A 16,152-nucleotide genomic window follows, 5' to 3' on the forward strand; every position below is an offset into this window, starting at 1 on the left:
AATCAAAGTTAAAGGCACTTTTTTTCTCTACTGCATAGATTGAGAGAGAGATTTTTTTTTTGTCATGTTGTTGATGTCATGATGATTTACTGATGATTTTAATTGATTTACTGATGATTTTAAATGTTCTTATTGATTTTAAACAATTGAAGTTTTATCATGTAAAGCACATTGAGTTGCCTTGAGTAGAAATGCGCTATATAAATAAATTTGCCGTTGCCTTGCCTTGCCTTGCCTATGGTCTCCATCCTTCAGAAGCCTGGAACTTTTGCTCTGTGTTCAACATTACAGAACAAACTGGAAATGAGCCCAAATATCAAGCAACCCACCACAAAAGACTGCATTATGGACCCCCCCCCAAAAGACCTGCTCCATCTTTGTATGACCTGAAGTGCCAAGAGATCAAGTTTAGTGTGTGACCCAGACAAAGGGACACAGTGTAAGATTTGTTTTATTTTAATAAATAAAGCTTTACTTTCATTATGTTCCTCCTGTTCTCTTATTCTCAATAAACGTTATTGTGATGTTCTCACTAAATATTATTAGCAATATAATTATTCGTATCATTAATATTATAATTATTATTATTTGTATTATAATAAAAATGGGAGGGGCATATACCATGCATCCCAACGGGACCAATGAGTGAGGGACTTTCTGTCCCAATCACAGGTGATTTTTACTTCTGACTGTCTGTGGTTTCTTCCAATGGTTGGTTAGTTTCAGTCAGCAGGCTAGACATTGAAATGCTAATTATAGAAAAACATTCACAGTGGGTGGGGGACTTCTCAGTGAACTGCTGATACACTGCTGATAATCCTGGCGTTCAGGAATTATCAGGCATTCACAGGGTGGATAATCTCAGTTTTCATGCAGTGAGGACAATGTTGATGGAACATGTGATCCACTGACCTGATAGAGTCCATTTTACAGTGAGGACTCTTCAGTCCTTCATCAGCAGCTTCATCCTGAATCCTGCAGATCATTGTTACTCAGGTCCAGATTTCACCTGAGGACTGAGAGCTGAGGACTGAGGACAGAGCTGCACACAGCTTCTCTCTCTGAGAGACCACAGAAAACTCAGTCTGTGTGAGAAAGACATTAATTTACTAATTAATAATCATCATCACATTATTGACAGGATTCAAACCTCTGCCGTACACTTCATCGCTTTATACCTCCACCAAGGAGGAAAGATTTCTGCTGCCAGAGGGACTCCTGATCAATGAACTGATTCTGATCAGTTTCCAAAGATAAAAAATGTCTATCTCTCATCATCATAATAATTAATATCTGGGTTTGTAATTGATGGATCTGTATAAAATGTGACTCAGTTAGTTTTGGGTAGTTTAATGATCCACTGAGTTTCATCCTGATCAGATCCAGATTATGCATTTCATTGATTTATTTTCTTTTTTTTAAAGTTGTCCATACATTGTGACCTACTGGATGTTTATAATGAGATATAAATGTGGTTCCAAGCCTTTAAAGTGGTAATGATCATGGTCCATGATCAGGATCATTGATCATTGATAACTGATCATATCTGTGATAGGAGGTCAAAGCTTGATGGAGGTTTGCACGTTATACGTTCATTTAGTCGACTAAACATTTTATCAAGTTTTTGTTGATTTAAGTTTTAAAGTACAATAACTAAACAATGAATAATTTAATAAAAATACATGTTAACAAAAACTATATCAACTTATTTATATCTTCACTGACTAATAAAAACTAAACTATACCCTATTATATATATATTGTATATTTACACTATTTGGTCACCTCGGCTGAAATCCAATCAGAACTAATGTGATCATGTGATCAAACGTATTGATCACATCTAATCTGTGTTTACAAACATTAATACCATCATATATCAGGTTGATCAACAGTAACTGAATATTTCAAAAATAAATAAACTCTAATGCTTTATGTTTTAGTCGATTATATCTGTAACAGATTTAGTCAACTAAAATCTTATTATTATATTGTTTCTCAAATGGGGTACGCGTACCCTTAGGGGTACACAACGGTACTGCAGGGGGTACGTGAGAGAGAGTGTGATAAATTTACTAATAAAAACATTAAATATGGGATTTTAAAATGTGTATTTTCTGTTAAAATTATAATAAAAAATATTTAATTTCATTTCATTTGATTTTATTGAGCTCCATTAGCTCCTGACTTATTGCCTGAACTATTCTGACTGGGGTCTCCTCATTTTCATTACAATAAATGACAATATTAAATACAAATATTTACAATATTACATAAAAAATCAACATAAACACGCACACACACACAAAACATACAGTGAAAACCAAATAAAAAAACATATCACATAAAACCAAAAGAACTGTCAGTAGATACTGTTTGAGAGTCGACCCAAACACTCAAAATAAACAGTAACAACTGTCAACATGACAACTGTATTTTATAGTCATTGTTCTCACACAGCCCAAAGCTCTTCCTGCTGACTCAGCCAAAAAACTTTGTTCCCTCTTGAAAACTCATAAAGTCATTAAAAATCAATCTAGGAACTTGTATGAACTTGTATAAACTACGACAGGCCATATATAAAATTATAATTACTTCTCAAGTCATGATTTTTCCTAAAATACATGATCCGTGTTTATCTTTATTTAGAGTCAGTCTCCATTTTTTACACCATGTATTTAAAATATTTAACATATTATGTAAATTGCCAGAAAAATAATCAGCATACAATAAAAGACTTCAATTACAGTTATTTATACAAATACCCAGATTAGCTTCATAATTTCATTTACCAGATTATTTATATAAAGGGAAAACAAAGACAACATTACTCCTTGTTTTACACCAAACTTGGTGGAGAACCAACCAGTTTTTAAACCATTGATCTGCACACATGCAACTGGGCTGTATAGAGTGATTGACATCATCAAAGAATGTACCAGTAAGCCATAATCCAGTAATTTATACATTAAAGATCCCTGTTGATCCAGTCAAAAACCTTCTGGAATCAACAAAAGACAAATGTTGGTTTTCCCTCTTGCAGCCTGGCCCTCAGCACAGATGATAAAACATAAATATGATCAATGCAGGCCCTACATTTTCTAAAGTCATTCTGCTCATCAGCTAGGATGTTATGTGTCTCCAGATATTCAGTGAGTCTAATGTTAACAATTCCTGAGAACTTTTGTTCAGAAAACTCCAAAATACAAAACTTTTTATTTTGCAACAATTGCTATTCAAAAACTTTGATTATATTAATAAATCAGGCAAATATTTAGCAAATCAGCTCAAACACAACAAAGAAAATTCTTTTATAGCAGCAATTTCTGACAATTCAGGTCAAACTTTAAACTTACCTCAGGACATTAATAAGGTTTTTCATGATTATTATCAAAATCTATACTCATCTAACTTAACCCTGACCCTGAAGATATTAAAACCTTCCTCAATAACTTAAACCTACCACAGCTCACCATAGATCAGAAAACCACCTTAGACTCACCATTAACCTTACAAGACTACAAAATGCTTTGGATAGCATGTCGACAGGCAAAGCACCCGGTCCAGATGGGTTTCCCTGCTGAATTCCTAAAACATTTCTGGTCAATGCTGGCTCCGCTTTTTTTCAGAGTAGTAACAGAGATTAAAAATAAAGGTTACGTAGGAGGTCACATGAATACAGCAAACATTAAATTACTACTTAAACACCAGACAAAAACCTCATGTTACCCTCAAGTTACCGTCCCATCTCACTTATTAACACAGACATTAAAATAATTCCAAAGCACTCACTTCCAGGTTAGAAAAAGTAGTACAGTCAATTAAAAATAGACACTCCACAGACAATGTTAGAAGACTGTTTAACTTGATCAACATGGCACAGAACTCTAAAAAAAAACAATAATCTTGTCACTTGATGCAGAAAAGCATTCGATAGAGTCAACTGGTCATTCCTCCTTACTGTCCTTGGCATATTTGGCTTTGGAGAATCATTCATACAATGGATCTCCACCCTATACTCTAAACCTAAGGCCTCAGTACAAACAAAATAACATCCCAAAGCTTCACACTGCAGAGGGGAACCAGACAAGGCTGTCCACTCTCACCTTTGCTTTTTGCAATATTTGTTGAACCTCTCGCAGCAGCTGTTTGTCAGAACTCTGTTATTAAAGGAATCCACTCATCCATCTCAGAACACAAAATTAATCTTTATGTGGATGATATTTTACTCTATTTGGAAGAACCCCATCCTCATTAGAAGAAGTATTTAAACTAATAAACAGCTTCTCTAAACTATCAGATTATTCCATTAACTGGTCAAAATCATCAATCCTCCCTTTTAAAACAAAAATTCATGTAATCCATGAAGCCAAAACCCACAATACCCTCCCCCACAACACAATTAAATATCTAGGCTTAAATATATCACCAAACTTAAATGAATTATTAAAACTGAACCTGGATCCGCTGCTAATAAAGTCACAGATGATCTGCAAAGATGGCCACCGCCTGGGCGACTGAGTAGTGGCACTGGGAGACATTCCCACCTCAAGTTGCCCTACCAATCCCTCCAATGTTAATCACACCTCAACACACCACCCCCCAGAGGGTGCGACCACCACTTCCCCACCCTCCGGAGCTATTGCACCACACACCCATATATACACAAAGGTTGGATGGGGAGCACCCTCCCCTCCATCCCCTTTCTTTTAATTGCACCTCAACATTTACTAAACACACACTTCAAACAGGGGATAGGGAAGTTCCTCTCGATTGGGGAATGGAGAGGCACCATAACAGGAAGGTGGGTAGGATCACATAGTTGGGCCTGTCGGGTGGCGGCTCGGCTCCTCTGTTGATGGATGGGTACAAATACATCAGGATGGTTGCAATCGGGTATGGCGGGGCGTGGGTCTTCGGTTCCTTGGTGCTTTCCTCGGATGTGTGTGTGGGGGGCGGTTGCTGCCTCTCGGCTTGGGGTCTCAGGGGCGTCTGGAGGGCTGCTCATCCATGAGGGGGTTGGCTCCCTGGCCCCCACTCTTTCTGCTAGCCTGGCTGCATTTTCGGGTCCAGGGTAGCGCTTTGGTTGCAGTAGTGGTTCTTGCACATACATCGGTCTAACGATGCACTGGCATGTCTTAGACTGTGGGATAAAACTCATAGTGAGCTTAACTTTAGTCACGTTGATCCTAAATACCTGTATTACCACTCACTCCTTCCCTTTGTCCACAGCCACCACCACCATTATACCGAAACTTCACACTGGTCACCAGACTGGATTGATTACACAACAACATAAGCACAATACACAACTACAACTTCACATCTCACTCTCACTTTAAAATAATCAACTCTTCCCCACACTTTACATTTACAACTTTGAATCTCTCCTCCCTGCTCCCTTCCCCCCACCACCTCCCCCCACACCCTCACCCAATAAAGTATTTCTTACCCTTCCTTAGGGAGGGCTGGTGATGGTCACAATTATGCAATAAAATAAATTATTTTTTTAATTGCAATAACAAAACATGTATTGCTATCTTAAAAAGATACGATTGCACTTCTTGTAGTTTGACCTTTGACAGCCTGTGGTTTTATTATAGATTGGTATTAATTTATACAATTGCAATGTTTTAATTTTAGTGGTTATTAACATTCAGAGCTAGAAATGCAATGATTTATTTCAGTTTTCGGTCAATAATTCACATTTTGGTTCATTCCTCATTTTTGACTTGATAACTTGTGTCAGAGAAATTAATAAATATAATTTCATAAGATATATTTATATTTCTGTATGAACACAATCCTCACTGATTGGTTCCACCTCCTCTGATCTTCTCTGTCATTCCTTCATCAGCTCCTCATAGTTCTTCATCAGCCTCTCCTCCTCCTCACTACCTTCTTATCTCTGTCCTTCATCCCTCTAACCTGTCCCAATTCTCCTCCTTTAGTGTCCCCCCTCACACCTTCATCACATTCCTCTGATACAGCTCTCTGTCCACATGTGATGGGGATTGATGTGAACATGTGATGAGCTGCTGTGATGTGTCTCACCTCAGAGTGTTCAGTCTCTGAGAGAGCAGCTTCACTGCTGAGTCTCCTGGATGGTTGTAGCTCAGGTCCAGCTTCTCACCTGGAGGAGTTGGAGCTCAAAGCTGCTGCCAGAGAAGCCCCGCCCACCTCTGTGATGACACAACCTGACAGACTGGATTCAGAAAAACATCCACAACTCAGGAAACAAGTGAGGAGACGAGGAACAGGACAATGTTGAGGAACATGTGATCCACTGACCTGAGAGAGTCCAGTTTACAGTGAGGACTCTTCAGTCCTTCACACAGCAGCTTCACTCCTGAATCCTGCAGATCATTGTTACTCAGGTCCAGATGTTTCACACTGGAGGACTGAGAGCTGAGGACTGAGGACAGAGCTGCACAGCTTCTCTCTGAGAGACCACAGGAACTCAACCTTATGAAGAATCAGAGAAACCTTACAGATGTTTGTCTGTGAGAGAATTAAAGACATGTTGTAAAGTCACATACTCAACTTTCTTGGAGGCTTTTCACTGGGAGCAGCTTCAGAAAAGCTTCCTCTGAAGGAGAGAATCTCTTCAGGTCAAAGACATCCAGATGTTCTTGTGATGACAGTAAGATGAAGACCAGAGCTGACCACTGAGCAGGAGACAGTTTCTCTGTGGAGAGACTTCCTGATCTCATGGACTGTTGGATCTGCTCCAGCAGAGAGTGATCATTCACTTCATTCAGACAGTGGAACAGGTTGATGCTTCTCTCTGTGGACAAACTCTCACTCAGCTTCTTCTTGATGTATTTAACTGTTCTTTGATTGGTCTGTGAGTCACTTCCTGTCTGTGTCAGCAGGCCTTGTAGGAGCCTCTGATTGGTCGGCAGTGAAAGACCCAGCAGGAAGCGGAGGAACAAGTCCAAGTGTCCATTTGGACTCCGTAAGGCCTCGTCCACAGCACTCTGATGGAAAGGTTAAAGTCAGGCTGACCTCCACTATGGGAAGGTTCAGTGGTTTGATGTTCCAGCAGGTTGACTTTAGAGCTGATGAAGGTGTGATGGACATGAAGAGCAGCCAGAAACTCCTGAAGGCTCAGGTGGATGAAGGTGAACACCTTGTCCTGGTACAGGCTGCTCTCCTCTCTGAAGACCTGTGTGAACACTCCTGAGCACACTGAGGCTGCTCTGAGGTCCATGCCACACTCTGTCAGGTCACTGTCATAGAAGATCAGCTTTCCTTTCTGCAGCTGCTCAAAAGCCAGTTTTCCCAGAGACTCCATCATCTCCTGCTCTGTGGACTCCAGTGTTGATCTGTGGCAGTTCCTCCATCAAACTCACTTCACCATCTTGACTTTGTTCTGAAGGACCACATAGTGGCTGTAGATCTGAGTCAGAGTCCTGGGCAGCTCTCCCTCTCTCTGCTCTTCAACACGTCCTCCAGAACTGTAGCAGTGATCCAGCAGAAGAGCGGGATGTGGCACATGATGTGTAGACGACACGTCCTGATGTGGGACATGATCCTGCTGACCTGCTCCTTATCTGTGGACCTCCTCCTGAAGTACTCCTCCTTCTGAGGGTCCGTAAACCCTCTGACCTCTGTCACCATATCCACACACTCAGGAGGGATCTGATTGGCTGCTGCTGCAGGCCGTGTGGTTATCCAGAGGCGAGCTGATGGAAGCAGATCACCCTGATGAGGTTTATCAGCAGAACCTCCACTGAGGTGGACTCTGAGACATCAGTCAGGGTCTGAGTGCTGAGGAAGTCCAGAGGGAGCCGACACTCATCCAGACCATCCAAGATGAACAAAACCAGGAAGTCCTGGAAGCTGCAGATTCCTGCTTCTTTGCTTCCAGAGAAGAAGTGATCAACAAGTCCCACCAAACTGAAGCTCCTCCCCCTCAGCACGTTCAGCTCTCTGAAGGTCAGTGGGAATGTGAAGTGGACCTCCTGCTGGGCTTTGTCTTCAGCCCAGTCTACAGTGAACTTGTGTGTTAAGAGTGTTTTCCCAATTCCAGCCACGCCCTTTGTCATCACTGTCCTGATTGGTCGAGGTCTTCCAGGAGGAGCTTTAAAGAGCTCTTCTAGTGTGATGGCTCTTTCTGCTTTGTCTGATCTCCTGGATGCTGTTTCTATCTGTATGACCTCATGTTCCTGGTTGACCTCTCCACCCCCTCCCTCTGTGATGTAGAGCTCTGTGTAGATCTCCTTCAGGAGGGTTGGACTTCCTGCTTTAGCCACGCCCTCAGACACACACTGGAACTTCTTCTTCAACTTGGACTTCAGCTCACGTTTGTATTGAGGAGCCTTTGTTCCTGAATGAAGACAAACTTAATGTTAGAGTGGAGAAGTCAGAGCAGGTTTGAATATTGGAGATCAAAGTGTGTGATGTTCTCAGTCTGGATGGTTCCTCAGATTAAATGTGACTGATTGAATTGTGTTTTCAAAAAGAAAAGCCAGCTTTGTGTCCTTCATGTGATGTTCCTCACAGTGAAGATGTTCACATGCTCTTACTGCTCTGCAGACGCTCAGCCAGCTCCTCCTGCTTCATCCTCTTTAGGAAATACAGTGTGATGTTCAGAGAGGCCTCCCTGCTCCTCCTCTGCTCCTCATCTTCACCCTCCATCTGACTCTCTGAGCACTCTGGATCATCTCCATCCACAATCTTCTGCATGTGTTTGAGTTCAGCCTTAACAAAGCTGATGATGTTGTCCTCCAGCAGCTGGAACACAAGTACATTAAAGGTGATTACTGAAGGCCTGCTCCAATCATCAGTGTGTGTGTGTGTGTGTGTGTGTGTGTGTGTGGTGTGTGTGTGTGTGTGTGTGTGTGTGGTGTGTGTGTGTGTTGTGTGTGTGTACAGTGGTTTGATCACAGACTGACACAGGTTTAGTGTCTTTGTAGACGTACACACCGTAAAGATGGCATCAAGCTCAGCTCCAGAGGAACCATCCACACCCTCCAAGCTGCTGTGGAGAAGACACAGACACTCAGACATGCTGAGGAGCAGCTGGAGGAAAGCACAGGAAGCTCTGCTAACATCATGTGAACATCAGTAACAGTGGGTGATGTCCTGCAGAGCCACAGTGCAGTGAGTGTGGAGAGCCTTTGGAGCTCAGCTCACGTGTGGAACATCTCAGCATGTTTCTACTGAACAGGAGAACAAGTCTGTTGGACTGAGGCTTTATTTGTCTTCAGTCCTTCATAAATCTGAAGATCACACATTGTCTAAGACTCACCTACACACTGGAGACCATTCCTACAAAGCCTTTTCTCTTTCACCTTCCACTGTTTGCTGAGATTTACATCAACACCACTTCAAAAAACAAAGTCCATCAGAATTGATTTTTTTTTTTTATTGGGGTGCATACCACTCTCAATGGGTCACTTTTCACTCTGGCTGTTTAACACCCCACTAAATAGGGCAAACATTTAAAACACAATATTATATACAAAAATAATAAATAAACATGAAAACACCATACACATATAAAACTAATTAACTAAGGCTCCTGTGGTGAGGGCGGTCCAGGTGAACCAATTTCTTCCAAAGCTGGTGGTCCCGTACCAGCAGATCTGCATCCTCCACAACAAGTCTGTGTTGTCTGAGATCGCCTGTTATGATGTTGACCCATTGTGGGCGGGTCTTGCCTCCTGGCCATCTCCAACCTGCTGCCCTTGAGTCTAACTGGAGAATAGCTTTCGTCAGATGGTCAGGAGGTAGGTGAAGGACATGGCCAAACCAGCATGTGTGTCACTGTGCAGCCAAGCAAGATGCTCTAGGCTGACATGTGTGGGCTCTTAGCATTTCATTAGAATAAAAATAAACAAATAAATACTTGAAATTGTTTAAACTGTGAACCCTGAATCTATAATCTATGAAAGTTTAACTTTTTGAATGAAATTATGGAAATTAAACAACTTTTCTATGATATCCAAATTTTTTATAAAGGGTCTGTATAAGAGGGTGTGGACACTTTAACAACCTCATTCTCTCAGTTTTTTTATTATTTAGTTTTACTTCATCTCCCTGAAATGTTTCAGTTTGTTTTTTGATTGCATTGTACAGGTTCTAGGTCACATTAAAGGTGGAAAATACTGTGAAATTATTTATTTATATTGTCCCTCCTCTGCTTACTCTCCATAATCGTTTTGAAGCCCTTTCATACGAAAATAAAGACAGACTCAGTCCAACTGAGCGACTGAAACAACCACCAGGAAAACTCCTCCACCACTACAGGGACTGAATTCCCATCAGTCCAAATCCTCCGTAGCCCGTCTAAAATTTCTCAGAGCAGCAGTACAGAGACACTCTGGTTCCACGTACAGCTGCAGAGCTGCTTCTATGCAGAAAGACCCCAACAACGGAGGGTCCCTAGCAGCCATCAGTGACCCTCTCACCATCAGATGCTCCTGGTCAGTGTAACAGGTTCACACACATTCCTCGTCACTCATTATTGGTGATTCAATAACTAGGAACATCAGATTATTTAATGCCATCACATACTGTATTCCAGGTGCTACAGTTCACACTATCTGAGACAAACTTAACCAAATGTTACCCACGCTGCCAGCAACTGTTACTAACATAGTGTTACACGTAGGAACAAACAACAACGTTTTAACGTGGTCAGACCAGATTATGAAGTGGATCATTTCTGAGGGAGTATAAAAGCTCCGCCTCCTGGTGCGCAGCACTATTGTTGCTCTTCACTGTCATCATGGATATGAATTCATGATATTTATTTAATCAATCAATCAATCAATCACATTTTATTTATAAAAAGAAGCTCCTTTCATACAGCAAGTATAAGATGATAAGCTCCTCCTCCTGTAAAGCTCTGCCAGTTTTCTCCATTGTAGTGATTGGTCAGACGCTGCTAGCTCCACCCCTTCCTTGTGAACTTGCACTTACCCAGGCTGAAAACACTTGGCTATAATTAGCATGTTGTTATCGACCTTCGTAGGACAGCATCTCTCTGACAGGGAGTATTTGGTTAGTTGAAGGTAACAGAGTTTAATCCAGGATATAATAATCTAGATTAGTAGCATAGGGCCTTAGTGTCAGACACTTTGTTTATTTGTTGAATCCATAAATAAGGCCTTGACAATAAAACCTTGACCTGTTCTCTAGCGCCACCATCAGGACAAACTTTTAAATTAGAATTCATTTATCTGGAAAAGTTTTCATCTAAATCTTCTCAAATTTACTGACAACATTAATGAACACTAGAGTATGAACATATTGGTTGTGGTGATGATATGACCTTTGACCTTTACTGCAGCGCCACCATCAGGACAAACTTTCATTTTTACAGTTAGTGGATCTGGAAAATATTTCATCTAAATATTTTCTAATTCATTCATTCATAACTCTCACACAATGAACCATAGTGATTGATATTGGTGACCCCCCCCTTATAGATTCATTTACTTATTTCTGTTATTTTTTTGTAACATTATTAATAATAATAATAAGAATAATAATAATAATAATAATAATAATAATAATAATAATAATAATCATAATAATAATAATAATAGGAAATAAAAGCGAAAACAATAGGTTCCTCTGTCCCATTCTGGGACATCGGACCCTAATAATAATAATTAAAACTCAAAGCGTGAACAGAAACAATTATTTATTCACACCAGTCATACTAGTGGTGGTAAGCCACATTATAGCCACAGGTGTCCTGGGGCAGACTGACAGAAGTGTGGCTACCATTTGGTGCCTACGGCCCCTCTGACCACCACCATCATTCATACAGTTTTTTGAGTGATAAACATTGAATGAGGTCAAACTGACATCAAGAATAACAGGATGGTTAAAAGGATAGCTGCTACCATATATGGTCAATTGGAGGCGTGTCTTAATGTAAATGAGCCTGAACATGTGCTAGCTTTAGAACAGGTGGGATGAATCAACACTGCTGTGTGTACGACCTCTGTCCACACGCTTCATAAATATCTGATTCTTTTTGTACTGGTGCACATTCTACATTTCATTGGTCTGAACGTATTTAGAACCAGTTCTATGAACGGATCAATAAATGAGGCCCCTGGACCATCAGGAAGACAACCAGCAACCTTCTTTATGTGGACTCACTGTGGGTCAGTAGATGGACCACCTTTGAATTCAATGGGTTTATGCATGGACCGGTCACTTCTAAAAGACACACAGCTGGGTCCAGGTCCAGATGTGAGCTTCTTCTTCCTGGTCCTTGAAAACACACACACACACACACACACACACACACACACACACACACACACACACACACAGTGTAACACTGATGTACAGAGGTGTGAGTGCTGAGCTCTGACGTGTCACCTCTGATCTTCAGTCTGGATCTCATGTTGTTCTTTCACCAAGTCCTGATCCATCTCCACGTCATGAGATGATGAGCTGAAGATATGAGTGTGACACAGACAGTGCTACATGAGTATCATGGTAAAGAGTGTAAACACACATTAGAGAAGATAAAAGATGTCAAAGCTCTGAGTTTCACAACAAATATCTGGAGCTCTGAAGTTTAACAGCACACTGACTGGATGAGATAGTGTTACACAGTGTGATGCTAACACTAAATGCTACACACTCTGATGCTAACGCTAAACGCTACACATTCTAATCCTAACGCTAAATGATACACATTGATGCTAACGCTAAATGCTACACACTGTGATGCTAAAGCTAAATTCTACTTACTGTGATGCTAACGTTAAATGCAATGCTTACGCTAAATGCTACTCGCTGTGATGCTAACACTAAATGCTACATACTGTGATGCTAACGTTAAATGCAATGCTAACGCTAAATGCTCTACTAAACCATTTTAAAAAGAAGATTTCTGTTTCTTTTTAATGTTTACCAACCAAGCTAGTTAAGCTGTTTTTTTTTTTTCTCAATTTCAGATCCTTCATTATTTAATTTTACATTGTTAAATGCACTGACTGTAATTCATATATGTATCGGATCGATATCGGCCAATAGGAAACACCAGATATTGGTATCGGAGGTGAAAAAAGCAGATTGGTGCATACAGTGTAGCACCAGTATGTGGACAAAGATGGAGGACAACGCCACCTTTGGACTTTCATCCAACGAAATATAACACAAGGCACTCAGGCCTGTATATTAATTTCAAAAGTGACTTTATTACTAATGCTTTTTAAAACCATTTAAAACTGCATTCATACAAAAAAGGAAGATAATGAACAGAGTATAAGATGATCAGTGCTAAGGCTAACCATGAAGAAGAGGAGATAATGCTGAGGATCCCAGGGAAAGAAACAACATATTCACTACTAAACAATGAAAAGTAGAATATATACATTTCCTGAAGAAAATATAAATGAGGATGCAGGTGCTGGCACTGTATTAGCTTAACATTAACATCAGCTTTAGCATTAGCATTACCCTAGTGTTAGCACTTGCCTAGCATTGAAAAAGTTGATAAAAGCTGAAATGTGCTGAATGTTTTATCTGAAAGTGAACAGATGACCATGTTAAAGGTTGAAATCAGTTGAAGAATGGATGAACAGCTGAAGTTCACTGTTGAAGGTTTAAAATATTCGAATGTGGATGAAAAATGAAAAGTTAAATAGTTTAAAAAAAAAAGTTGTAACGTTACATTATTTAAAACAGCATAAATTAAATTATTTGAACAGTTTGACACCAAACTTGTTGAAATGTGTTGAAAATGCAGGAGTAGTTAAAGGAAGAGGGAATAATAATAATAAAACTACAAATTTAATAAACGATCTACTTGAAACTCTAGTAAAAGCGACAAAGCAAACACCATTAGACAATGAACAAACTACAAATATATCAAAACTTAAACACAATGTAAATGTAACCCCACCGGTGAAGGCAGCCATCCCTAAGTACCCTGAGTCTCTGCGTTGTGTTTTTGGTGTTATTTTGGGGTGGGTGCGATGTAGGAGGACGAATCACCGGAGACAGGAGTTTGCGGCTAGGATCAGGAGCTTTTATTTTGCTTTAAACTGCCCACAGAACGGCTCCACATCCACTTTCTTTAACCTTTGGAACTTTGGAAATGACGGCAAACAATCATGAAACAAAAATGAGTGAAAGAAAATTATTGTGCTTAACATAAATTAAATACAAAAATAAATAAAATATAAAATATATTAAAAAAAATAAAGTTCTGCACATTTTCTTTAAAAAAAAAACAACAAACTTATGGTGACAATTAGTAATACACTGAATTAATATAAATTAAAAAAAACCTCGGTAAAATTAAAAGCTATTCTGAACACATGCTAAAAACTACTGTTCCAGAGCCTTTTCAGATTTGAATGTAGTCCTAGTAATAATAATCACAATTAAAACACAATTAAAATGTATATTTACTTCTAGAATAGTCCTTTAGTTGGTTTAATTATCTTCCAGGGATTTAAAAACTTCAGGTTAACCACAGGTGTAGAGGGAAGTTAAAGGTCTGGAGATGTTCAGGAGGTGAAGTAGGAAAGTGCTGAGTCATTGCATAATGTGATTTATTTTTAAGTTAACAAATTGTTATTTCATGATTTATTTGGTGTCAAAGTCATTAATCATTAATAACCTCTGTGATAAAATATTATTTATTTCAATATTATTTTAAAGGCTATAGGGAGCCATTATAAAAGAGTCAATGGGCCACATAAGGCTCCAAGCCACATGTTGCAGACCCTGGCTGAGGATAATTAATTAACCTCATTTTATCATTATCACACAACGTTAGCCAGTTGTTTAATTTGACCTGCTGTGCTAATGCTAGTGCTAGCACTGGTGCTGCTAAGTATGTCACAGACACAGCTTACTTGAGTATAACACCGTGTTATGTGGCCAAATGTTTGGACGTATTGGTTGTGTTAGCGCCGTTAGCCACAGATCCTTCTAGCAGGAATTACAGGTGACCATCCCAGAGGTGTGGTCTGTGATTTAGGTCAGTGATTCAACTGAATTGTTCATAATACAGTGAGCAGGTTACACGTATTCTATCCTTTTATGTCTTTATTTGCAGGTTTGGTGTTGAAGTAATCCAAAAGTAATCAATTACATTACTTTAATATAGTGATACTTAGAGTAAGTTACTGATTCCATTTTTAACAAATAACTTGTAATTTGTACTGAATTACTTTTTAAAAGTAACCCTCCCAACCATGACTACATATTCACTATTGTTACTATTAATATAATCTTATGTATCTTTGATTTTCAAAAAGTTTTATTTCCCCCCATTGTATTTATTATTATTATTATTATTATTATTATTATTATTATTATTATTATTATTATTATTATTATTAACGTCCTCAGGGTAGGTGCTTGGGTGGTGGGGGGACCTCATTGGCTCTGGGTTAGTCTCCTCCTGCTAGATGTCGAAACCCTCATTGATCCCTCTTCCTTTTATTTATAATTTTTTTTTTAATTATTATTAATGAATGAATGAATGTGTAAGTCGTGTTAGTTATACCTCCCCCCCCAAAAAAAGAAATAAATAAATAATTTAAAAATGACCAGCCGCCCCTTAAATTGTAGCAAAAGTATGTCAAAAACACAATATTCAATAAACTATTAAAATATAGTAGAACAGATTTATAAAATACAAATAAAGGATATGGAGTCATTAGGTTATTGCAGTTTTTTCAACCTTGGGGTCAGGACCCCATGTGGGGTCAGCCTGGAATTAAAATGGGGTTTAAATGTCTAGTAATTAAAAAAATAAAATAAAATTTTTAAAAAAGTAGATGAAAACTTTTTTTTTAATTATTGTTTTTCAAATACACATCACACACAATAAATATCAAATAACTGTATCCTATACGTAAACATTCTCAAACATATAAATCTGGTTCAAATAAAATACAGTATATAAATATATAATCCTGGCTACTCTGTATTAATAACACACTTTAATAAACATGATCAGAAACTAATTCTAGAAAAAAATGTCCCAGGGTTCGCTGGACATTTGTGATATTAAAATGGGGTCACGACCCAGAAACTTCTGGGTTAATGTAAAGATAAAAATAAAGTTTATATAATAATACCAGTTTAGTTTCCAGGTGAAATAAAAGTGTACATATTAAAAGTTACAGGAGGGGCCCAACAAGATGGTTTGTA

General features: G+C 39.0%; 1 pseudogene; it reads right to left on the reverse strand.

Moving 5' to 3' along the window:
* Window positions 1-6,080: 6,080 nt before the first annotated feature.
* On the reverse strand, window positions 6,081-8,584 carry LOC114460848 (protein NLRC3-like; annotated as a pseudogene).
* Between the last annotated feature and the right edge of the window lie 7,568 nt (window positions 8,585-16,152).

Source organism: Gouania willdenowi, unplaced genomic scaffold (genome assembly GCF_900634775.1).
Source record: "Gouania willdenowi unplaced genomic scaffold, fGouWil2.1 scaffold_81_arrow_ctg1, whole genome shotgun sequence".
Classification (NCBI taxonomy): domain Eukaryota; kingdom Metazoa; phylum Chordata; class Actinopteri; order Blenniiformes; family Gobiesocidae; genus Gouania; species Gouania willdenowi.